The sequence below is a fragment of the Mesocricetus auratus genome, unplaced genomic scaffold (genome assembly GCF_017639785.1).
Source record: "Mesocricetus auratus isolate SY011 unplaced genomic scaffold, BCM_Maur_2.0 Super-Scaffold_100030, whole genome shotgun sequence".
Lineage (NCBI taxonomy): Eukaryota > Metazoa > Chordata > Mammalia > Rodentia > Cricetidae > Mesocricetus > Mesocricetus auratus.
The window spans coordinates 3814487-3839293 of NW_024429211.1; the positions used below are offsets into that span (position 1 = coordinate 3814487).

The following is a 24807-nucleotide window of genomic DNA, read 5'->3' on the forward strand; positions in this document are numbered from 1 at the left end:
GGTATGCCCAGACAGTATACCATCCCTTGGGAAGAATGCCAAAGAGGAATCTTTGGAGTGGCCTGCCCTGAGGTAAATGAGATGATTAGCAGGGCAGAGTGTTGTAGATTGCTGAAGACATGCCATAAAAAATAGTTGCCAAACATTGTTCTGAGATGAGGAGGGAGGACAAGATGGAGGAAGCCAGGGTGGACGAGGCTGTGTCGATGTGGCAGATAGGCAGTGGTGTGGGGGTCTTAGTGTGTCCAGTGGTCCTGGAAAGATCTGATAGCAGAACTGAGGTGGAAATAGCAGCACGAGTTTGACAGACTGTGTGTGGTCACTATGTCAGAGGTGGTTCTGAGCATTATCTTGAAGAGTGTGCTCACTACTGTCGAGGTAACTGGATGTGCGGTCCAGCATGAAATATTTTGGTTGACCGCAGAGTGGGGCAAATGAACTCACAAGAGCAAGGAGGAGCCGTTATCCCCTGCTGCAAAACTGTGCACTTTCTGATGAGCCATGCTGGAGTGCTCTTGGGCAGAGCAGGAGTGGGAGAGAGCAGAAGTGATCTGATTATCCCATGGAGACCAGGCAGGCCAACCTTTCCCAGAACCATGTGGACGGTTCCAACTGTAACGTTGGCATGTGCTTTTTTCATGTGTCCCCAGTGTTGAAATCATTGTGTGGCATGGCCGGAGTGCAGAGAGAGTTGCACCTCATCTTTAGCCTAGGCTGGAGGAAAGTGCCTGGGCCACCAGTGAAGTTTCATGGCTCTGTGGACACGAACGGGAAAGCACGGAGTTGAAGGTAAGCCTCCCAATCAGGGAACCGTATGTTCAGGGAACGCGGGTCTTGGTGGTGCTGCTAGGACTAAGCGTTTGTGAATCCGGGCGTGTCTGCACCAGTACTAGCTTGAGGGTCTCAAGGTGCTGCCCTTTTGTGTACAGGGTCCCATTGAAACGAGTTTCTTCTGCCACCTTGGGGAATTTCTTGGTATTTCTTGCAGCCCACCAACACCCGCAGTGTCCTTGAGTGTCAGTGCTGAATATCTCTGTGCAAGTGCACCACAGCATGCGTGGATCGATGATGATTCCCAGTCAAACATTCCTTGGAAAAGCTGAACAAAATGAGTGAAAACTCAATACCGCCGCTCTCATCGGGACTGAGGTCCAGCAACTTGGGTCAGCCAAGTCCTCCAGGAGTCAGACACAGGCTCAGGAACCACTCCATTGCTCCTGCCCGACTCCAGCAGTAGCCAGACTCCATAACCATGGCCTGGTTCTTTCCCCACTCTGCCAGCAATCTTGGCCATGGTAAAGACGGCACTAATCCTGCTCTCCTGGAACCATCCCTTGGTGTGGTTGACTAGAAATCTTGAGAGGCATTGGGTAGGGATGGCGTCTACTAGCAGTGGCCTTCAGCTGGGCTGCAGAGTTAGCAATTGGAGAGGAAGATCAGAAGCCCCTCTGATTTGCACTGCTCATAGTGGAAAACAGGTCCTGGGATGGGGCCACTTCAAGTCTTCGCAAGAAGAACAAATGCAGGGTTGCTGCTGAGTGGGACTGTGAATTGCATCCTGCAGGTTATTGTGCCCTGGGACGTGACTTCTTGTGGCAGGATAGTTGTGGTCTCTTGACTTGAGGGTTTCTCTTTTCTAGGGAGCTGAAGAAATTTGGTGAGGCCTTTGATGTCCATTAATGGCCAGAATTGACTCATTTGGTAGGTTTTCTAGGAAAAAGTTCTTAAGTTGTGAGAGGATGAAAGCAGACATATCAAGACTGCCTTTCCAGATGAGATCTACCAAATGCCCCGGAGTGATTCTCTCTGGAAGGCAGTCTTACAAAGGGGGACATCGGGATAGCTTAAAGAGGCACTAGTGCTGAACTGTTTGGAAATCTGCAACGAAGAATCCTTTGTTGGTGTTGTGATTCCTTAAGCACTGACCTCAGACTCCCTGGGTTCCCAGGAGGGCACAATGGGGTCAAGATACTTTACGGCGTTCTCAGGTACTAGAGTGCCTGTCTGGATGGCAAGCCATGTCAATGGAGTGTAGGAGAGGTACTGTCTTTTGTGCTTTTGAGCTGGAAATGACTCCTCCAATAGGGGTTCTGCTGTGGCCAGATGAGTAACCTATAGTAGAGATGCATGTTAGTTTTCCAATCCTTAGGTCAAGACAGGCTCAAACCTCGGCTCGTGTGTAGTGGAGATCACCCAATAGACTTTAGATCCCAGGACTGTGTTTTTTGTGCCTGGAATCCTTTAGGGTGCCACTCTTTTGGAGAGGCCTCAGCCCGCAAGTGACATACCCCTTGAACAAACAATGAGATGGTTTTTCCTGTGCAGAGCGACATCATTGACTGTTGAATTATGGTGTGTTCCTTGAAGAGAGAGGGTCTGAGACTGGCAGCCAGCCTGAGATACAGATGCACAGGTAAAGAGAGTCGAGAATGAAAGCAGATGGAATGACAGAAGGATGCTAGTTTCAAATACAGACTGAGATCAAGGACAGATGAGTGAAAACGTAGGGTATGCCCAGACAGTATACCATCCCTTGGGAAGAATGCCAAAGAGGAATCTTTGGAGTGGCCTGCCCTGAGGTAATTGAGATGATTAGCAGGGCAGAGTGTTGTAGATTGCTGAAGACATGCCATAAAAAATAGTTGCCAAACATTGTTCTGAGATGAGGAGGGAGGACAAGATGGAGGAAGCCAGGGTGGACGAGGCTGTGTCGATGTGGCAGATAGGCAGGGGTGTGGGGGTCGTAGTGTGTCCAGTGGTCCTGGAAAGATCTGATAGCAGAACTGAGGTGGAAATAGCAGCACGAGTTTGACAGACTGTGTGTGGTCACTATGTCAGAGGTGGTTCTGAGCATTATCTTGAAGAGTGTGCTCACTACTGTCGAGGTAACTGGATGTGCGGTCCAGCATGAAATATTTTGGTTGACCGCAGAGTGGGGCAAATGAACTCACAAGAGCAAGGAGGAGCCGTTATCCCCTGCTGCAAAACTGTGCACTTTCTGATGAGCCATGCTGGAGTGCTCTTGGGCAGAGCAGGAGTGGGAGAGAGCAGAAGTGATCTGATTATCCCATGGAGACCAGGCAGGCCAACCTTTCCCAGAACCATGTGGACGGTTCCAACTGTAACGTTGGCATGTGCTTTTTTCATGTGTCCCCAGTGTTGAAATCATTGTGTGGCATGGCCGGAGTGCAGAGAGAGTTGCACCTCATCTTTAGCCTAGGCTGGAGGAAAGTGCCTGGGCCACCAGTGAAGTTTCATGGCTCTGGGGACACGAACGGGAAAGCACGGAGTTGAAGGTAAGCCTCCCAATCAGGGAACCATATGTTCAGGGAACGCGGGTCTTGGTGGTGCTGCTAGGACTAAGCGTTTGTGAACCCGGGCGTGTCTGCACCAGTACTAGCTTGAGGGTCTCAAGGTGCTGCCCTTTTGTGTACAGGGTCCCATTGAAACGAGTTTCTTCTGCCACCTTGGGGAATTTCTTGGTATTTCTTGCAGCCCACCAACACCCGCAGTGTCCTTGAGTGTCAGTGCTGAATATCTCTGTGCAAGTGCACCACAGCATGCGTGGATCGATGATGATTCCCAGTCAAACATTCCTTGGAAAAGCTGAACAAAATGAGTGAAAACTCAATACCGCCGCTCTCATCGGGACTGAGGTCCAGCAACTTGGGTCACCCAAGTCCTCCAGGAGTCAGACACAGGCTCAGGAACCACTCCATTGCTCCTGCCCGACTCCAGCAGTAGCCAGACTCCATAACCATGGCCTGGTTCTTTCCCCACTCTGCCAGCAATCTTGGCCATGGTAAAGACGGCACTAATCCTGCTCTCCTGGAACCATCCCTTGGTGTGGTTGACTAGAAATCTTGAGAGGCATTGGGTAGGGATGGCGTCTACTAGCAGTGGCCTTCAGCTGGGCTGCAGAGTTAGCAATTGGAGAGGAAGATCAGAAGCCCCTCTGATTTGCACTGCTCATAGTGGAAAACAGGTCCTGGGATGGGGCCACTTCAAGTCTTCGCAAGAAGAACAAATGCAGGGTTGCTGCTGAGTGGGACTGTGAATTGCATCCTGCAGGTTATTGTGCCCTGGGACGTGACTTCTTGTGGCAGGATAGTTGTGGTCTCTTGACTTGAGGGTTTCTCTTTTCTAGGGAGCTGAAGAAATTTGGTGAGGCCTTTGATGTCCATTGATGGCCAGAATTGACTCATTTGGCAGGTTTTCTAGGAAAAAGTTCTTAAGTTGTGAGAGGATGAAAGCAGACATATCAAGACTGCCTTTCCAGATGAGATCTACCAAATGCCCCGGAGTGATTCTCTCTGGAAGGCAGTCTTACAAAGGGGGACATCGGGATAGCTTAAAGAGGCACTAGTGCTGAACTGTTTGGAAATCTGCAACGAAGAATCCTTTGTTGGTGTTGTGATTCCTTAAGCACTGACCTCAGACTCCCTGGGTTCCCAGGAGGGCACAATGGGGTCAAGATACTTTACGGCGTTCTCAGGTACTAGAGTGCCTGTCTGGATGGCAAGCCATGTCAATGGAGTGTAGGAGAGGTACTGTCTTTTGTGCTTTTGAGCTGGAAATGATTCCTCCAATAGGGGTTCTGCTGTGGCCAGATGAGGAACCTATAGTAGAGATGCATGTTAGTTTTCCAATCCTTAGGTCAAGACAGGCTCAAACCTCGGCTCGTGTGTAGTGGAGATCACCCAATAGACTTTAGATCCCAGGACTGTGTTTTTTGTGCCTGGAATCCTTTAGGGTGCCACTCTTTTGGAGAGGCCTCAGCCCGCAAGTGACATACCCCTTGAACAAACAATGAGATGGTTTTTCCTGTGCAGAGCGACATCATTGACTGTTGAATTATGGTGTGTTCCTTGAAGAGAGAGGGTCTGAGACTGGCAGCCAGCCTGAGATACAGATGCACAGGTAAAGAGAGTCGAGAATGAAAGCAGATGGAATGACAGAAGGATGCTAGTTTCAAATACAGACTGAGATCAAGGACAGATGAGTGAAAACGTAGGGTATGCCCAGACAGTATACCATCCCTTGGGAAGAATGCCAAAGAGGAATCTTTGGAGTGGCCTGCCCTGAGGTAATTGAGATGATTAGCAGGGCAGAGTGTTGTAGATTGCTGAAGACATGCCATAAAAAATAGTTGCCAAACATTGTTCTGAGATGAGGAGGGAGGACAAGATGGAGGAAGCCAGGGTGGACGAGGCTGTGTCGATGTGGCAGATAGGCAGGGGTGTGGGGGTCGTAGTGTGTCCAGTGGTCCTGGAAAGATCTGATAGCAGAACTGAGGTGGAAATAGCAGCACGAGTTTGACAGACTGTGTGTGGTCACTATGTCAGAGGTGGTTCTGAGCATTATCTTGAAGAGTGTGCTCACTACTGTCGAGGTAACTGGATGTGCGGTCCAGCATGAAATATTTTGGTTGACCGCAGAGTGGGGCAAATGAACTCACAAGAGCAAGGAGGAGCCGTTATCCCCTGCTGCAAAACTGTGCACTTTCTGATGAGCCATGCTGGAGTGCTCTTGGGCAGAGCAGGAGTGGGAGAGAGCAGAAGTGATCTGATTATCCCATGGAGACCAGGCAGGCCAACCTTTCCCAGAACCATGTGGACGGTTCCAACTGTAACGTTGGCATGTGATTTTTCATGTGTCCCCAGTGTTGAAATCATTGTGTGGCATGGCCGGAGTGCAGAGAGAGTTGCACCTCATCTTTAGCCTAGGCTGGAGGAAAGTGCCTGGGCCACCAGTGAAGTTTCATGGCTCTGGGGACACGAACGGGAAAGCACGGAGTTGAAGGTAAGCCTCCCAATCAGGGAACCATATGTTCAGGGAACGCGGGTCTTGGTGGTGCTGCTAGGACTAAGCGTTTGTGAACCCGGGCGTGTCTGCACCAGTACTAGCTTGAGGGTCTCAAGGTGCTGCCCTTTTGTGTACAGGGTCCCATTGAAACGAGTTTCTTCTGCCACCTTGGGGAATTTCTTGGTATTTCTTGCAGCCCACCAACACCCGCAGTGTCCTTGAGTGTCAGTGCTGAATATCTCTGTGCAAGTGCACCACAGCATGCGTGGATCGATGATGATTCCCAGTCAAACATTCCTTGGAAAAGCTGAACAAAATGAGTGAAAACTCAATACCGCCGCTCTCATCGGGACTGAGGTCCAGCAACTTGGGTCACCCAAGTCCTCCAGGAGTCAGACACAGGCTCAGGAACCACTCCATTGCTCCTGCCCGACTCCAGCAGTAGCCAGACTCCATAACCATGGCCTGGTTCTTTCCCCACTCTGCCAGCAATCTTGGCCATGGTAAAGACGGCACTAATCCTGCTCTCCTGGAACCATCCCTTGGTGTGGTTGACTAGAAATCTTGAGAGGCATTGGGTAGGGATGGCGTCTACTAGCAGTGGCCTTCAGCTGGGCTGCAGAGTTAGCAATTGGAGAGGAAGATCAGAAGCCCCTCTGATTTGCACTGCTCATAGTGGAAAACAGGTCCTGGGATGGGGCCACTTCAAGTCTTCGCAAGAAGAACAAATGCAGGGTTGCTGCTGAGTGGGACTGTGAATTGCATCCTGCAGGTTATTGTGCCCTGGGACGTGACTTCTTGTGGCAGGATAGTTGTGGTCTCTTGACTTGAGGGTTTCTCTTTTCTAGGGAGCTGAAGAAATTTGGTGAGGCCTTTGATGTCCATTGATGGCCAGAATTGACTCATTTGGTAGGTTTTCTAGGAAAAAGTTCTTAAGTTGTGAGAGGATGAAAGCAGACATATCAAGACTGCCTTTCCAGATGAGATCTACCAAATGCCCCGGAGTGATTCTCTCTGGAAGGCAGTCTTACAAAGGGGGGACATCGGGATAGCTTAAAGAGGCACTAGTGCTGAACTGTTTGGAAATCTGCAACGAAGAATCCTTTGTTGGTGTTGTGATTCCTTAAGCACTGACCTCAGACTCCCTGGGTTCCCAGGAGGGCACAATGGGGTCAAGATACTTTACGGCGTTCTCAGGTACTAGAGTGCCTGTCTGGATGGCAAGCCATGTCAATGGAGTGTAGGAGAGGTACTGTCTTTTGTGCTTTTGAGCTGGAAATGACTCCTCCAATAGGGGTTCTGCTGTGGCCAGATGAGTAACCTATAGTAGAGATGCATGTTAGTTTTCCAATCCTTAGGTCAAGACAGGCTCAAACCTCGGCTCGTGTGTAGTGGAGATCACCCAATAGACTTTAGATCCCAGGACTGTGTTTTTTGTGCCTGGAATCCTTTAGGGTGCCACTCTTTTGGAGAGGCCTCAGCCCGCAAGTGACATACCCCTTGAACAAACAATGAGATGGTTTTTCCTGTGCAGAGCGACATCGTTGACTGTGGACTTATGGTGTGTTCCTTGAAGAGAGAGGGTCTGAGACTGGCAGCCAGCCTGAGATACAGATGCACAGGTAAAGAGAGTCGAGAATGAAAGCAGATGGAATGACAGAAGGATGCTAGTTTCAAATACAGACTGAGATCAAGGACAGATGAGTGAAAACGTAGGGTATGCCCAGACAGTATACCATCCCTTGGGAAGAATGCCAAAGAGGAATCTTTGGAGTGGCCTGCCCTGAGGTAAATGAGATGATTAGCAGGGCAGAGTGTTGTAGATTGCTGAAGACATGCCATAAAAAATAGTTGCCAAACATTGTTCTGAGATGAGGAGGGAGGACAAGATGGAGGAAGCCAGGGTGGACGAGGCTGTGTCGATGTGGCAGATAGGCAGTGGTGTGGGGGTCTTAGTGTGTCCAGTGGTCCTGGAAAGATCTGATAGCAGAACTGAGGTGGAAATAGCAGCACGAGTTTGACAGACTGTGTGTGGTCACTATGTCAGAGGTGGTTGTGAGCATTATCTTGAAGAGTGTGCTCACTACTGTCGAGGTAACTGGATGTGCGGTCCAGCATGAAATATTTTGGTTGACCGCAGAGTGGGGCAAATGAACTCACAAGAGCAAGGAGGAGCCGTTATCCCCTGCTGCAAAACTGTGCACTTTCTGATGAGCCATGCTGGAGTGCTCTTGGGCAGAGCAGGAGTGGGAGAGAGCAGAAGTGATCTGATTATCCCATGGAGACCAGGCAGGCCAACCTTTCCCAGAACCATGTGGACGGTTCCAACTGTAACGTTGGCATGTGCTTTTTTCATGTGTCCCCAGTGTTGAAATCATTGTGTGGCATGGCCGGAGTGCAGAGAGAGTTGCACCTCATCTTTAGCCTAGGCTGGAGGAAAGTGCCTGGGCCACCAGTGAAGTTTCATGGCTCTGTGGACACGAACGGGAAAGCACGGAGTTGAAGGTAAGCCTCCCAATCAGGGAACCGTATGTTCAGGGAACGCGGGTCTTGGTGGTGCTGCTAGGACTAAGCGTTTGTGAATCCGGGCGTGTCTGCACCAGTACTAGCTTGAGGGTCTCAAGGTGCTGCCCTTTTGTGTACAGGGTCCCATTGAAACGAGTTTCTTCTGCCACCTTGGGGAATTTCTTGGTATTTCTTGCAGCCCACCAACACCCGCAGTGTCCTTGAGTGTCAGTGCTGAATATCTCTGTGCAAGTGCACCACAGCATGCGTGGATCGATGATGATTCCCAGTCAAACATTCCTTGGAAAAGCTGAACAAAATGAGTGAAAACTCAATACCGCCGCTCTCATCGGGACTGAGGTCCAGCAACTTGGGTCACCCAAGTCCTCCAGGAGTCAGACACAGGCTCAGGAACCACTCCATTGCTCCTGCCCGACTCCAGCAGTAGACAGACTCCATAACCATGGCCTGGTTCTTTCCCCACTCTGCCAGCAATCTTGGCCATGGTAAAGACGGCACTAATCCTGCTCTCCTGGAACCATCCCTTGGTGTGGTTGACTAGAAATCTTGAGAGGCATTGGGTAGGGATGGCGTCTACTAGCAGTGGCCTTCAGCTGGGCTGCAGAGTTAGCAATTGGAGAGGAAGATCAGAAGCCCCTCTGATTTGCACTGCTCATAGCGGAAAACAGGTCCTGGGATGGGGCCACTTCAAGTCTTCGCAAGAAGAACAAATGCAGGGTTGCTGCTGAGTGGGACTGTGAATTGCATCCTGCAGGTTATTGTGCCCTGGGACGTGACTTCTTGTGGCAGGATAGTTGTGGTCTCTTGACTTGAGGGTTTCTCTTTTCTAGGGAGCTGAAGAAATTTGGTGAGGCCTTTGATGTCCATTAATGGCCAGAATTGACTCATTTGGTAGGTTTTCTAGGAAAAAGTTCTTAAGTTGTGAGAGGATGAAAGCAGACATATCAAGACTGCCTTTCCAGATGAGATCTACCAAATGCCCCGGAGTGATTCTCTCTGGAAGGCAGTCTTACAAAGGGGGACATCGGGATAGCTTAAAGAGGCACTAGTGCTGAACTGTTTGGAAATCTGCAACGAAGAATCCTTTGTTGGTGTTGTGATTCCTTAAGCACTGACCTCAGACTCCCTGGGTTCCCAGGAGGGCACAATGGGGTCAAGATACTTTACGGCGTTCTCAGGTACTAGAGTGCCTGTCTGGATGGCAAGCCATGTCAATGGAGTGTAGGAGAGGTACTGTCTTTGTGCTACTTGAGCTGGAAATGACTCCTCCAATAGGGGTTCTGCTGTGGCCAGATGGGTAACCTATAGTAGAGATGCACATGTTAGTTTTCCAATCCTGGGGCCAGAGACAGGCTCAAGCAGCCTCGGCACCGTGTGTGAGTGGAGATCCACCCAATAGACTTTGGATCCGAGGTACTGTGTTTTCAGGCGCCCCTGGGATGCCACGTGCCTATCTTGGAGAGGCACCTCAACCCGCCAAGTGAGCATACACCATGAACCAACGATGAGATGGTTTTTCCTGTGCACGAAGCGATCATCAGCAGCTGTTCAGATTATGGTGCGCTTACGCCAGAGGAAGGTCTAGGGCTGGCGAGCCATCTGAATCCCTAGGCGCACAGGTGAAGAGAGTCGAGAAGTGGGTAGCGAGATGGAATGACCGAGGAAGGATGCTAGTTTCAAATACAGACTGAGATCAAGGACAGATGAGTGAAAACGTAGGGTATGCCAGACAGGTATCACCATCCTTGGGAAGAATGCACCAAGAGAGGAATCTTTGAGTGGCACCCTAGAGGTAAATGAGATGATGTAGCAGGGCAGAGTGTTGTAGATTGCTGAAGACATGCCATAAAAATAGTTGCCAAACATTGTTCTGAGATGAGGAGGAGGACAAGATGGAGGAAGCCAGGGTGGACGAGGCTGTGTCGATGTGGCAGATAGGCAGGGGTGTGGGGGTCGTAGTGTGTCCAGTGGTCCTGGAAAGATCTGATAGCAGAACTGAGGTGGAAATAGCAGCACTGAGTTTGACAGACTGTGTGTGGTCACTATGTCAGAGGTGGTTCTGAGCATTATCTTGAAGAGTGTGCTCACTACTGTCGAGGTAACTGGATGTGCGGTCCAGCATGAAATATTTTGGTTGACCGCAGAGTGGGGCAAATGAACTCACAAGAGCAAGGAGGAGCCGTTATCCCCTGCTGCAAAACTGTGCACTTTCTGATGAGCCATGCTGGAGTGCTCTTGGGCAGAGCAGGAGTGGGAGAGAGCAGAAGTGATCTGATTATCCCATGGAGACCAGGCAGGCCAACCTTTCCCAGAACCATGGAGCCGGTTTCCAACTGCTGACGATTGTCATGTGCTTTTTTCACGTCATCCCCAGTGTTGAAATCATTGTGTGGCATGGCCGAGTACAAAGAGAGTTGCACCTCATCTTTGAACCTAGGCTGGAGGAAAGTGCACCTGGGCCACTGAAGTGCAGTTTCATGGCTCTGTGGACCACGGGCGAAAGCCCTGAGTTGAAGGTAAGCCTCCCAATCAGGGAGCCGTATGATTCGAGGAGCAGCGGGTCTTGGTGGTGCTGCTGGACTAAGCGTTTGTGAATCCGAGGCGATGTCTGCACCAGTACTAGCTTGAGGGTCTCAAGGTGCTGCCCTTTGTGTGCAGGGTCCATTGAGCGGGTTTATTCTGCCACCTTGGGAATTTCTTGGTATTTCTTGCAGCCCACCCAGCAGTGTCCTTGAGTGTCAGTGCTGAATATCTCTGTGCAGTGCACCACAGCATCAGTGGATCGATGATGATTCCCAGTCAAACATTCCTTGGAAAAGCTGAAATAAATGAGTGAGCCTCAATACATCGCGCGCTCTCATCGGGACTGGGGTCAGCAACCAGGTCAGCCAAGTCCTCCAGAGTCAGACACGGCTCAGGAACCACTCCGTTGCTCACCCGACTCCAGCTGTGTGAACTCCCATAACCCATGGCTAGTTCTTTCCCCACTCTGCCAGCAATCTTGGCCATGAGTCAGAACGGCAGCTAATCTGCTCTCCTGGAACCATCCCTTAGTGTGGTTGGTTAGAAATCTTGAGAGGCATTGGGTAGGGATGGCGTCTACTAGCAGTGGCCTTCGGCTGGGCTGCAGAGTTAGCAATTGGAAGAAGATCAGAAGCCCCTCTGGTTTGCACTGCTCCTAGCGGAAAACAGGTCCTGGGATGGGGCCCTTCGAGTCTTGCTAAGAAGAACAAATGCAGGGTTGCTGCTGAGTGGAGCTGTGAATTGCATCCTGCAGGTTCTTGTGCCCTGGGACGTGACTTCTTGTGGCAGGATAGTTGTGGTCTCTTGACTTGAGGTTTCTCTTTTCTAAGGAGCTGAAGAAATTTGGTGAGGCCCTTTGATGTCCATTAATGGCAAAATTGACTCATTTGGTAGGTTTTCTCAGGAAAAAGTTCTTAAGTTGTGAGAGGATAAAGCCAGACATATCAGGGACTGCCTTTCCAGATGAGATCTCCAAATGCCAGGAGTGATTCTCTCTGGAAGGTAGTCTTACAAGGAGGACATGGGATAGCCAAGAGGCACTAGTGTACTTTGAACTGTTTGAGAATCGCAAGAAGAATCCTTTGTTGGTATTTGTGATTCCTTAAGCACTGACCCTCAGAACTCCCTGGGTTCCAGGAGGCACAATGGGGTCAAGATACTTTCACAGACGTTCTCAGGTACTAGAGTGCCTCTCTGGATGGCAAGCCATGTCAATGCGAGTGTGGAGAGGTACTGTCTTTTGTGCTTTTGAGACTAAATGACTCCTCAATAGGGGTTCTGCTGTGTGCAGATCGAAGTAACCTATAGTAGAGATGCTGTTAGTTTTCCAATCCTTAGGTCCAAGACAGGCTCAAACCTCGGCGCAGTGTGTGTGGCGAGATCACCCAATAGACTTTAGATCCCAGACTGTGTTTTGTGCCTGGAATCCTTTAGGGTGCCACTCTTTTGGAGAGGCCTCGGCCCGCATAGTGACATACCCCTGAACAAACAATGAGATGGTTTTTCCTGTGCAGAGCGACATCATTGACTGTGTGAATTATGGTGTGTTCCTTGAAGAGAGAGGGTCTGAGACTGGCAGCCATCCTGAGATACAGATGCCACAGGTAAAGAGAGTCGAGAATGAAAGCAGATGGAATGACCTGAAGGATGCTAGTTTCAAATACAGACTGAGATCAAGGACAGATGAGTGAAAGCAGTAAGGGTATGCCCAGACAGTATACCATCCCTTGGGAAGAGATGCCAAAGAGGAATCTTTGGAGTGTAGCTTCACCCTGAGGTAAATGAGATGATTAGCAGGGCAGAGTGTTGTAGATTGCTGAAGACATGCCATAAAAAATAGTTGCCAAACATTGTTCTGAGATGAGGAGGGAGGACAAGATGGAGGAAGCCAGGGTGGACGAGGCTGTGTCGATGTGGCAGATAGGCAGGGGTGTGGGGGGTCGTAGTGTGTCCAGTGGTCCTGGAAAGATCTGATAGCAGAACTGAGGTGGAAATAGCATCACGAGTTTGACAGACTGTGTGTGGTCACTATGTCAGAGGTGGTTGTGAGCATTATCTTGAAGAGTGTGCTCACTACTGTCGAGGGGTAACTGGATGTGCGGTCCAGCATGAAATATTTTGGTTGACCGCAGAGTGGGGCAAATGAACTCACAAGAGCAAGGAGGAGCCGTTATCCCCTGCTGCAAAACTGTGCACTTTCTGATGAGCCATGCTGGAGTGCTCTTGGGCAGAGCAGGAGTGGGAGAGAGCAGAAGTGATCTGATTATCCCATGGAGACCAGGCAGGCCAACCTTTCCCAGAACCATGTGGACGGTTCCAACTGTAACGTTGTCATGTGCTTTTTTCATGTGTCCCCAGTGTTGAAATCATTGTGTGGCATGGCCGGAGTGCAAAGAGAGTTGCACCTCATCTTTAGCCTAGGCTGGAGGAAAGTGCCTGGGCCACCAGTGAAGTTTCATGGCTCTGTGGACACGAACGGGAAAGCACGGAGTTGAAGGTAAGCCTCCCAATCAGGGAACCGTATGTTCAGGGAACGCGGGTCTTGGTGGTGCTGCTAGGACTAAGCGTTTGTGAATCCGGGCGTGTCTGCACCAGTACTAGCTTGAGGGTCTCAAGGTGCTGCCCTTTTGTGTACAGGGTCCCATTGAAACGAGTTTATTCTGCCACCTTGGGGAATTTCTTGGTATTTCTTGCAGCCCACCAACACCCGCAGTGTCCTTGAGTGTCAGTGCTGAATATCTCTGTGCAAGTGCACCACAGCATGCGTGGATCGATGATGATTCCCAGTCAAACATTCCTTGGAAAAGCTGAACAAAATGAGTGAAAACTCAATACCGCCGCTCTCATCGGGACTGAGGTCCAGCAACTTGGGTCAGCCAAGTCCTCCAGGAGTCAGACACAGGCTCAGGAACCACTCCATTGCTCCTGCCCGACTCCAGCAGTAGCCAGACTCATAACCATGGCCTGGTTCTTTGCCCACTCTGCCAGCAATCTTGGCCATGGTAAAGACGGCACTAATCCTGCTCTCCTGGAACCATCCCTTAGTGTGGTTGACTAGAAATCTTGAGAGGCATTGGGTAGGGATGGCGTCTACTAGCAGTGGCCTTCAGCTGGGCTGCAGAGTTAGCAATTGGAGAGGAAGATCAGAAGCCCCTCTGATTTGCACTGCTCATAGCGGAAAACAGGTCCTGGGATGGGGCCACTTCAAGTCTTCGCAAGAAGAACAAATGCAGGGTTGCTGCTGAGTGGGACTGTGAATTGCATCCTGCAGGTTATTGTGCCCTGGGACGTGACTTCTTGTGGCAGGATAGTTGTGGTCTCTTGACTTGAGGGTTTCTCTTTTCTAGGGAGCTGAAGAAATTTGGTGAGGCCTTTGATGTCCATTAATGGCCAGAATTGACTCATTTGGTAGGTTTTCTAGGAAAAAGTTCTTAAGTTGTGAGAGGATGAAAGCAGACATATCAAGACTGCCTTTCCAGATGAGATCTACCAAATGCCCCGGAGTGATTCTCTCTGGAAGGCAGTCTTACAAAGGGGGGACATCGGGATAGCTTAAAGAGGCACTAGTGCTGAACTGTTTGGAAATCTGCAAAGAAGAATCCTTTGTTGGTGTTGTGATTCCTTAAGCACTGACCTCAGACTCCCTGGGTTCCCAGGAGGGCACAATGGGGTCAAGATACTTTACGGCGTTCTCAGGTACTAGAGTGCCTGTCTGGATGGCAAGCCATGTCAATGGAGTGTAGGAGAGGTACTGTCTTTTGTGCTTTTGAGCTGGAAATGACTCCTCCAATAGGGGTTCTGCTGTGGCCAGATGAGTAACCTATAGTAGAGATGCATGTTAGTTTTCCAATCCTTAGGTCAAGACAGGCTCAAACCTCGGCTCGTGTGTAGTGGAGATCACCCAATAGACTTTAGATCCCAGGACTGTGTTTTTTGTGCCTGGAATCCTTTAGGGTGCCACTCTTTTGGAGAGGCCTCAGCCCGCAAGTGACATACCCCTTGAACAAACAATGAGATGGTTTTTCCTGTGCAGAGCGACATCATTGACTGTTGAATTATGGTGTGTTCCTTGAAGAGAGAGGGTCTGAGACTGGCAGCCAGCCTGAGATACAGATGCACAGGTAAAGAGAGTCGAGAATGAAAGCAGATGGAATGACAGAAGGATGCTAGTTTCAAATACAGACTGAGATCAAGGACAGATGAGTGAAAACGTAGGGTATGCCCAGACAGTATACCATCCCTTGGGAAGAATGCCAAAGAGGAATCTTTGGAGTGGCCTGCCCTGAGGTAAATGAGATGATTAGCAGGGCAGAGTGTTGTAGATTGCTGAAGACATGCCATAAAAAATAGTTGCCAAACATTGTTCTGAGATGAGGAGGGAGGACAAGATGGAGGAAGCCAGGGTGGACGAGGCTGTGTCGATGTGGCAGATAGGCAGGGGTGTGGGGGTCGTAGTGTGTCCAGTGGTCCTGGAAAGATCTGATAGCAGAACTGAGGTGGAAATAGCAGCACGAGTTTGACAGACTGTGTGTGGTCACTATGTCAGAGGTGGTTCTGAGCATTATCTTGAAGAGTGTGCTCACTACTGTCGAGGTAACTGGATGTGCGGTCCAGCATGAAATATTTTGGTTGACCGCAGAGTGGGGCAAATGAACTCACAAGAGCAAGGAGGAGCCGTTATCCCCTGCTGCAAAACTGTGCACTTTCTGATGAGCCATGCTGGAGTGCTCTTGGGCAGAGCAGGAGTGGGAGAGAGCAGAAGTGATCTGATTATCCCATGGAGACCAGGCAGGCCAACCTTTCCCAGAACCATGTGGACGGTTCCAACTGTAACGTTGGCATGTGCTTTTTTCATGTGTCCCCAGTGTTGAAATCATTGTGTGGCATGGCCGGAGTGCAGAGAGAGTTGCACCTCATCTTTAGCCTAGGCTGGAGGAAAGTGCCTGGGCCACCAGTGAAGTTTCATGGCTCTGGGGACACGAACGGGAAAGCACGGAGTTGAAGGTAAGCCTCCCAATCAGGGAACCGTATGTTCAGGGAACGCGGGTCTTGGTGGTGCTGCTAGGACTAAGCGTTTGTGAATCCGGGCGTGTCTGCACCAGTACTAGCTTGAGGGTCTCAAGGTGCTGCCCTTTTGTGTACAGGGTCCCATTGAAACGAGTTTCTTCTGCCACCTTGGGGAATTTCTTGGTATTTCTTGCAGCCCACCAACACCCGCAGTGTCCTTGAGTGTCAGTGCTGAATATCTCTGTGCAAGTGCACCACAGCATGCGTGGATCGATGATGATTCCCAGTCAAACATTCCTTGGAAAAGCTGAACAAAATGAGTGAAAACTCAATACCGCCGCTCTCATCGGGACTGAGGTCCAGCAACTTGGGTCAGCCAAGTCCTCCAGGAGTCAGACACAGGCTCAGGAACCACTCCATTGCTCCTGCCCGACTCCAGCAGTAGCCAGACTCCATAACCATGGCCTGGTTCTTTCCCCACTCTGCCAGCAATCTTGGCCATGGTAAAGACGGCACTAATCCTGCTCTCCTGGAACCATCCCTTGGTGTGGTTGACTAGAAATCTTGAGAGGCATTGGGTAGGGATGGCGTCTACTAGCAGTGGCCTTCAGCTGGGCTGCAGAGTTAGCAATTGGAGAGGAAGATCAGAAGCCCCTCTGATTTGCACTGCTCATAGCGGAAAACAGGTCCTGGGATGGGGCCACTTCAAGTCTTCGCAAGAAGAACAAATGCAGGGTTGCTGCTGAGTGGGACTGTGAATTGCATCCTGCAGGTTATTGTGCCCTGGGACGTGACTTCTTGTGGCAGGATAGTTGTGGTCTCTTGACTTGAGGGTTTCTCTTTTCTAGGGAGCTGAAGAAATTTGGTGAGGCCTTTGATGTCCATTGATGGCCAGAATTGACTCATTTGGCAGGTTTTCTAGGAAAAAGTTCTTAAGTTGTGAGAGGATGAAAGCAGACATATCAAGACTGCCTTTCCAGATGAGATCTACCAAATGCCCCGGAGTGATTCTCTCTGGAAGGCAGTCTTACAAAGGGGGACATCGGGATAGCTTAAAGAGGCACTAGTGCTGAACTGTTTGGAAATCTGCAACGAAGAATCCTTTGTTGGTGTTGTGATTCCTTAAGCACTGACCTCAGACTCCCTGGGTTCCCAGGAGGGCACAATGGGGTCAAGATACTTTACGGCGTTCTCAGGTACTAGAGTGCCTGTCTGGATGGCAAGCCATGTCAATGGAGTGTAGGAGAGGTACTGTCTTTTGTGCTTTTGAGCTGGAAATGACTCCTCCAATAGGGGTTCTGCTGTGGCCAGATGAGTAACCTATAGTAGAGATGCATGTTAGTTTTCCAATCCTTAGGTCAAGACAGGCTCAAACCTCGGCTCGTGTGTAGTGGAGATCACCCAATAGACTTTAGATCCCAGGACTGTGTTTTTTGTGCCTGGAATCCTTTAGGGTGCCACTCTTTTGGAGAGGCCTCAGCCCGCAAGTGACATACCCCTTGAACAAACAATGAGATGGTTTTTCCTGTGCAGAGCGACATCATTGACTGTTGAATTATGGTGTGTTCCTTGAAGAGAGAGGGTCTGAGACTGGCAGCCAGCCTGAGATACAGATGCACAGGTAAAGAGAGTCGAGAATGAAAGCAGATGGAATGACAGAAGGATGCTAGTTTCAAATACAGACTGAGATCAAGGACAGATGAGTGAAAACGTAGGGTATGCCCAGACAGTATACCATCCCTTGGGAAGAATGCCAAAGAGGAATCTTTGGAGTGGCCTGCCCTGAGGTAATTGAGATGATTAGCAGGGCAGAGTGTTGTAGATTGCTGAAGACATGCCATAAAAAATAGTTGCCAAACATTGTTCTGAGATGAGGAGGGAGGACAAGATGGAGGAAGCCAGGGTGGACGAGGCTGTGTCGATGTGGCAGATAGGCAGGGGTGTGGGGGTCGTAGTGTGTCCAGTGGTCCTGGAAAGATCTGATAGCAGAACTGAGGTGGAAATAGCAGCACGAGTTTGACAGACTGTGTGTGGTCACTATGTCAGAGGTGGTTCTGAGCATTATCTTGAAGAGTGTGCTCACTACTGTCGAGGTAACTGGATGTGCGGTCCAGCATGAAATATTTTGGTTGACCGCAGAGTGGGGCAAATGAACTCACAAGAGCAAGGAGGAGCCGTTATCCCCTGCTGCAAAACTGTGCACTTTCTGATGAGCCATGCTGGAGTGCTCTTGGGCAGAGCAGGAGTGGGAGAGAGCAGAAGTGATCTGATTATCCCATGGAGACCAGGCAGGCCAACCTTTCCCAGAACCATGTGGACGGTTCCAACTGTAACGTTGGCATGTGCTTTTTTCATGTGTCCCCAGTGTTGAAATCATTGTGTGGCATGGCCGGAGTGCAGAGAGAGTTGCACCTCATCTTTAGCCTAGGCTGGAGGAAAGTGCCTGGGCCACCAGTGAAGTTTCATGGCTCTGGGGACACGAACGGGAAAGCACGGAGTTGAAGGTAAGCCTCCCAATCAGGGAACCATATGTTCAGGGAACGCGGGTCTTGGTGGTGCTGCTAGGACTAAGCGTTTGTGAACCCGGGCGTGTCTGCACCAGTACTAGCTTGAGGGTCTCAAGGTGCTGCCCTTTTGTGTACAGGGTCCCATTGAAACGAGTTTCTTCTGCCACCTTGGGGAATTTCTTGGTATTTCTTGCAGCCCACCAACACCCGCAGTGTCCTTGAGTGTCAGTGCTGAATATCTCTGTGCAAGTGCACCACAGCATGCGTGGATCGATGATGATTCCCAGTCAAACATTCCTTGGAAAAGCTGAACAAAATGAGTGAAAACTCAATACCGCCGCTCTCATCGGGACTGAGGTCCAGCAACTTGGGTCACCCAAGTCCTCCAGGAGTCAGACACAGGCTCAGGAACCACTCCATTGCTCCTGCCCGACTCCAGCAGTAGCCAGACTCCATAACCATGGCCTGGTTCTTTCCCCACTCTGCCAGCAATCTTGGCCATGGTAAAGACGGCACTAATCCTGCTCTCCTGGAACCATCCCTTGGTGTGGTTGACTAGAAATCTTGAGAGGCATTGGGTAGGGATGGCGTCTACTAGCAGTGGCCTTCAGCTGGGCTGCAGAGTTAGCAATTGGAGAGGAAGATCAGAAGCCCCTCTGATTTGCACTGCTCATAGTGGAAAACAGGTCCTGGGATGGGGCCACTTCAAGTCTTCGCAAGAAGAACAAATGCAGGGTTGCTGCTGAGTGGGACTGTGAATTGCATCCTGCAGGTTATTGTGCCCTGGGACGTGACTTCTTGTGGCAGGATAGTTGTGGTCTCTTGACTTGAGGGTTTCTCTTTTCTAGGGAGCTGAAGAAATTTGGTGAGGCCTTTGATGTCCATTAATGGCCAGAATTGACTCATTTGGTAGGTTTTCTAGGAAAAAGTTCTTAAGTTGTGAGAGGATGAAAGCAGACATATCAAGACTGCCTTTCCAGATGAGATCTACCAAATGCCCCGGAGTGATTCTCTCTGGAAGGCAGTCTTACAAAGGGGGACATCGGGATAGCTTAAAGAGGCACTAGTGCTGAACTGTTTGGAAATCTGCAACGAAGAATCCTTTGTTGGTGTTGTGATTCCTTAAGCACTGACCTCAGACTCCCTGGGTTCCCAGGAGGGCACAATGGGGTCAAGATACTTTACGGCGTTCTCAGGTACTAGAGTGCCTGTCTGGATGGCAAGCCATGTCAATGGAGTGTAGGAGAGGTACTGTCTTTTGTGCTTTTGAGCTGGAAATGACTCCTCCAATAGGGGTTCTGCTGTGGCCAGATGAGTAACCTATAGTAGAGATGCATGTTAGTTTTCCAATCCTTAGGTCAAGACAGGCTCAAACCTCGGCTCGTGTGTAGTGGAGATCACCCAATAGACTTTAGATCCCAGGACTGTGTTTTTTGTGCCTGGAATCCTTTAGGGTGCCACTCTTTTGGAGAGGCCTCAGCCCGCAAGTGACATACCCCTTGAACAAACAATGAGATGGTTTTTCCTGTGCAGAGCGACATCATTGACTGTTGAATTATGGTGTGTTCCTTGAAGAGAGAGGGTCTGAGACTGGCAGCCAGCCTGAGATACAGATGCACAGGTAAAGAGAGTCGAGAATGAAAGCAGATGGAATGACCGAAGGATGCTAGTTTCAAATACAGACTGAGATCAAGGACAGATGAGTGAAAACGTAGGGTATGCCCAGACAGTATACCATCCCTTGGGAAGAATGCCAAAGAGGAATCTTTGGAGTGGCCTGCCCTGAGGTAAATGAGATGATTAGCAGGGCAGAGTGTTGTAGATTGCTGAAGACATGCCATAAAAAATAGTTGCCAAACATTGTTCTGAGATGAGGAGGGAGGACAAGATGGAGGAAGCCAGGGTGGACGAGGCTGTGTCGATGTGGCAGATAGGCAGGGGTGTGGGGGTCGTAGTGTGTCCAGTGGTCCTGGAAAGATCTGATAGCAGAACTGAGGTGGAAATAGCAGCACGAGTTTGACAGACTGTGTGTGGTCACTATGTCAGAGGTGGTTCTGAGCATTATCTTGAAGAGTGTGCTCACTACTGTCGAGGTAACTGGATGTGCGGTCCAGCATGAAATATTTTGGTTGACCGCAGAGTGGGGCAAATGAACTCACAAGAGCAAGGAGGAGCCGTTATCCCCTGCTGCAAAACTGTGCACTTTCTGATGAGCCATGCTGGAGTGCTCTTGGGCAGAGCAGGAGTGGGAGAGAGCAGAAGTGATCTGATTATCCCATGGAGACCAGGCAGGCCAACCTTTCCCAGAACCATGTGGACGGTTCCAACTGTAACGTTGGCATGTGATTTTTCATGTGTCCCCAGTGTTGAAATCATTGTGTGGCATGGCCGGAGTGCAGAGAGAGTTGCACCTCATCTTTAGCCTAGGCTGGAGGAAAGTGCCTGGGCCACCAGTGAAGTTTCATGGCTCTGTGGACACGAACGGGAAAGCACGGAGTTGAAGGTAAGCCTCCCAATCAGGGAACCGTATGTTCAGGGAACGCGGGTCTTGGTGGTGCTGCTAGGACTAAGCGTTTGTGAATCCGGGCGTGTCTGCACCAGTACTAGCTTGAGGGTCTCAAGGTGCTGCCCTTTTGTGTACAGGGTCCCATTGAAACGAGTTTATTCTGCCACCTTGGGGAATTTCTTGGTATTTCTTGCAGCCCACCAACACCCGCAGTGTCCTTGAGTGTCAGTGCTGAATATCTCTGTGCAAGTGCACCACAGCATGCGTGGATCGATGATGATTCCCAGTCAAACATTCCTTGGAAAAGCTGAACAAAATGAGTGAAAACTCAATACCGCCGCTCTCATCGGGACTGAGGTCCAGCAACTTGGGTCAGCCAAGTCCTCCAGGAGTCAGACACAGGCTCAGGAACCACTCCATTGCTCCTGCCCGACTCCAGCAGTAGCCAGACTCCATAACCATGGCCTGGTTCTTTCCCCACTCTGCCAGCAATCTTGGCCATGGTAAAGACGGCACTAATCCTGCTCTCCTGGAACCATCCCTTGGTGTGGTTGACTAGAAATCTTGAGAGGCATTGGGTAGGGATGGCGTCTACTAGCAGTGGCCTTCAGCTGGGCTGCAGAGTTAGCAATTGGAGAGGAAGATCAGAAGCCCCTCTGATTTGCACTGCTCATAGCGGAAAACAGGTCCTGGGATGGGGCCACTTCAAGTCTTCGCAAGAAGAACAAATGCAGGGTTGCTGCTGAGTGGGACTGTGAATTGCATCCTGCAGGTTATTGTGCCCTGGGACGTGACTTCTTGTGGCAGGATAGTTGTGGTCTCTTGACTTGAGGGTTTCTCTTTTCTAGGGAGCTGAAGAAATTTGGTGAGGCCTTTGATGTCCATTAATGGCCAGAATTGACTCATTTGGTAGGTTTTCTAGGAAAAAGTTCTTAAGTTGTGAGAGGATGAAAGCAGACATATCAAGACTGCCTTTCCAGATGAGATCTACCAAATGCCCCGGAGTGATTCTCTCTGGAAGGCAGTCTTACAAAGGGGGACATCGGGATAGCTTAAAGAGGCACTAGTGCTGAACTGTTTGGAAATCTGCAACGAAGAATCCTTTGTTGGTGTTGTGATTCCTTAAGCACTGACCTCAGACTCCCTGGGTTCCCAGGAGGGCACAATGGGGTCAAGATACTTTACGGCGTTCTCAGGTACTAGAGTGCCTGTCTGGATGGCAAGCCATGTCAATGGAGTGTAGGAGAGGTACTGTCTTTTGTGCTTTTGAGCTGGAAATGACTCCTCCAATAGGGGTTCTGCTGTGGCCAGATGAGTAACCTATAGTAGAGATGCATGTTAGTTTTCCAATCCTTAGGTCAAGACAGGCTCAAACCTCGGCTCGTGTGTAGTGGAGATCACCCAATAGACTTTAGATCCCAGGACTGTGTTTTTTGTGCCTGGAATCCTTTAGGGTGCCACTCTTTTGGAGAGGCCTCAGCCCGCAAGTGACATACCCCTTGAACAAACAATGAGATGGTTTTTCCTGTGCAGAGCGACATCATTGACTGTTGAATTATGGTGTGTTCCTTGAAGAGAGAGGGTCTGAGACTGGCAGCCAGCCTGAGATACAGATGCACAGGTAAAGAGAGTCGAGAATGAAAGCAGATGGAATGACAGAAGGATGCTAGTTTCAAATACAGACTGAGATCAAGGACAGATGAGTGAAAACGTAGGGTATGCCCAGACAGTATACCATCCCTTGGGAAGAATGCCAAAGAGGAATCTTTGGAGTGGCCTGCCCTGAGGTAATTGAGATGATTAGCAGGGCAGAGTGTTGTAGATTGCTGAAGACATGCCATAAAAAATAGTTGCCAAACATTGTTCTGAGATGAGGAGGGAGGACAAGATGGAGGAAGCCAGGGTGGACGAGGCTGTGTCGATGTGGCAGATAGGCAGGGGTGTGGGGGTCGTAGTGTGTCCAGTGGTCCTGGAAAGATCTGATAGCAGAACTGAGGTGGAAATAGCAGCACGAGTTTGACAGACTGTGTGTGGTCACTATGTCAGAGGTGGTTCTGAGCATTATCTTGAAGAGTGTGCTCACTACTGTCGAGGTAACTGGATGTGCGGTCCAGCATGAAATATTTTGGTTGACCGCAGAGTGGGGCAAATGAACTCACAAGAGCAAGGAGGAGCCGTTATCCCCTGCTGCAAAACTGTGCACTTTCTGATGAGCCATGCTGGAGTGCTCTTGGGCAGAGCAGGAGTGGGAGAGAGCAGAAGTGATCTGATTATCCCATGGAGACCAGGCAGGCCAACCTTTCCCAGAACCATGTGGACGGTTCCAACTGTAACGTTGGCATGTGATTTTTCATGTGTCCCCAGTGTTGAAATCATTGTGTGGCATGGCCGGAGTGCAGAGAGAGTTGCACCTCATCTTTAGCCTAGGCTGGAGGAAAGTGCCTGGGCCACCAGTGAAGTTTCATGGCTCTGGGGACACGAACGGGAAAGCACGGAGTTGAAGGTAAGCCTCCCAATCAGGGAACCATATGTTCAGGGAACGCGGGTCTTGGTGGTGCTGCTAGGACTAAGCGTTTGTGAACCCGGGCGTGTCTGCACCAGTACTAGCTTGAGGGTCTCAAGGTGCTGCCCTTTTGTGTACAGGGTCCCATTGAAACGAGTTTCTTCTGCCACCTTGGGGAATTTCTTGGTATTTCTTGCAGCCCACCAACACCCGCAGTGTCCTTGAGTGTCAGTGCTGAATATCTCTGTGCAAGTGCACCACAGCATGCGTGGATCGATGATGATTCCCAGTCAAACATTCCTTGGAAAAGCTGAACAAAATGAGTGAAAACTCAATACCGCCGCTCTCATCGGGACTGAGGTCCAGCAACTTGGGTCACCCAAGTCCTCCAGGAGTCAGACACAGGCTCAGGAACCACTCCATTGCTCCTGCCCGACTCCAGCAGTAGCCAGACTCCATAACCATGGCCTGGTTCTTTCCCCACTCTGCCAGCAATCTTGGCCATGGTAAAGACGGCACTAATCCTGCTCTCCTGGAACCATCCCTTGGTGTGGTTGACTAGAAATCTTGAGAGGCATTGGGTAGGGATGGCGTCTACTAGCAGTGGCCTTCAGCTGGGCTGCAGAGTTAGCAATTGGAGAGGAAGATCAGAAGCCCCTCTGATTTGCACTGCTCATAGTGGAAAACAGGTCCTGGGATGGGGCCACTTCAAGTCTTCGCAAGAAGAACAAATGCAGGGTTGCTGCTGAGTGGGACTGTGAATTGCATCCTGCAGGTTATTGTGCCCTGGGACGTGACTTCTTGTGGCAGGATAGTTGTGGTCTCTTGACTTGAGGGTTTCTCTTTTCTAGGGAGCTGAAGAAATTTGGTGAGGCCTTTGATGTCCATTAATGGCCAGAATTGACTCATTTGGTAGGTTTTCTAGGAAAAAGTTCTTAAGTTGTGAGAGGATGAAAGCAGACATATCAAGACTGCCTTTCCAGATGAGATCTACCAAATGCCCCGGAGTGATTCTCTCTGGAAGGCAGTCTTACAAAGGGGGAGGGGCATCGGGATAGCTTAAAGAGGCACTAGTGCTGAACTGTTTGGAAATCTGCAACGAAGAATCCTTTGTTGGTGTTGTGATTCCTTAAGCACTGACCTCAGACTCCCTGGGTTCCCAGGAGGGCACAATGGGGTCAAGATACTTTACGGCGTTCTCAGGTACTAGAGTGCCTGTCTGGATGGCAAGCCATGTCAATGGAGTGTAGGAGAGGTACTGTCTTTTGTGCTTTTGAGCTGGAAATGACTCCTCCAATAGGGGTTCTGCTGTGGCCAGATGAGTAACCTATAGTAGAGATGCATGTTAGTTTTCCAATCCTTAGGTCAAGACAGGCTCAAACCTCGGCTCGTGTGTAGTGGAGATCACCCAATAGACTTTAGATCCCAGG

At 50.0% G+C, this 24807-nt stretch overlaps 1 long non-coding RNA gene and 10 other non-coding genes across 60 annotated transcripts in view; all 11 read left to right on the forward strand.

Annotated features, from left to right (window-relative positions):
* Positions 1–11: 11 nt before the first annotated feature.
* Positions 12–24807, forward strand: part of LOC106022685 — a 216861-nt gene continuing 192065 nt past the window's right edge. For 13 of the 50 annotated variants that reach the window (XR_005871850.1, XR_005871853.1, XR_005871852.1 and 10 more), the window contains exons 1-9: positions 20–789; positions 3158–3296; positions 5664–5802; positions 8172–8310; positions 13213–13351; positions 15720–15858; positions 18227–18365; positions 20733–20871; positions 23239–23377. This is a non-coding gene — a long non-coding RNA (uncharacterized LOC106022685). Of the gene's footprint in view, positions 790–988; positions 1702–1832; positions 2414–3157; positions 3297–3495; positions 3803–4832; positions 4921–5663; positions 5803–6001; positions 6309–7339; positions 7428–8171; positions 8311–13212; positions 13352–15719; positions 15859–16057; positions 16365–17394; positions 17483–18226; positions 18366–18564; positions 18914–19216; positions 19278–19901; positions 19990–20732; positions 20872–21070; positions 21420–21722; positions 21784–22407; positions 22496–23238; positions 23378–23576; positions 23926–24228; positions 24290–24807 lie in introns of those variants that run through there. The other 37 variants (XR_005871858.1, XR_005871859.1, XR_005871856.1 and 34 more) reach the window with 33 other exon arrangements.
* LOC121134979 lies at positions 1060–1153 on the forward strand. The gene has a single exon (XR_005872172.1). It is a non-coding gene; the product is annotated as a small nucleolar RNA SNORD116 (small nucleolar RNA).
* Positions 3567–3660, forward strand: LOC121134980. Its single transcript, XR_005872173.1, has one exon. It is a non-coding gene; the product is annotated as a small nucleolar RNA SNORD116 (small nucleolar RNA).
* LOC121134981 lies at positions 6073–6166 on the forward strand. The gene has a single exon (XR_005872174.1). It is a non-coding gene; the product is annotated as a small nucleolar RNA SNORD116 (small nucleolar RNA).
* On the forward strand, positions 8581–8674 carry LOC121134982. Its single transcript, XR_005872175.1, has one exon. It is a non-coding gene; the product is annotated as a small nucleolar RNA SNORD116 (small nucleolar RNA).
* On the forward strand, positions 11111–11206 carry LOC121134993. The gene has a single exon (XR_005872186.1). It is a non-coding gene; the product is annotated as a small nucleolar RNA SNORD116 (small nucleolar RNA).
* Positions 13622–13715, forward strand: LOC121134983. Its single transcript, XR_005872176.1, has one exon. It is a non-coding gene; the product is annotated as a small nucleolar RNA SNORD116 (small nucleolar RNA).
* On the forward strand, positions 16129–16222 carry LOC121134985. Its single transcript, XR_005872178.1, has one exon. It is a non-coding gene; the product is annotated as a small nucleolar RNA SNORD116 (small nucleolar RNA).
* On the forward strand, positions 18636–18729 carry LOC121134986. Its single transcript, XR_005872179.1, has one exon. It is a non-coding gene; the product is annotated as a small nucleolar RNA SNORD116 (small nucleolar RNA).
* LOC121134987 lies at positions 21142–21235 on the forward strand. The gene has a single exon (XR_005872180.1). It is a non-coding gene; the product is annotated as a small nucleolar RNA SNORD116 (small nucleolar RNA).
* LOC121134988 lies at positions 23648–23741 on the forward strand. The gene has a single exon (XR_005872181.1). It is a non-coding gene; the product is annotated as a small nucleolar RNA SNORD116 (small nucleolar RNA).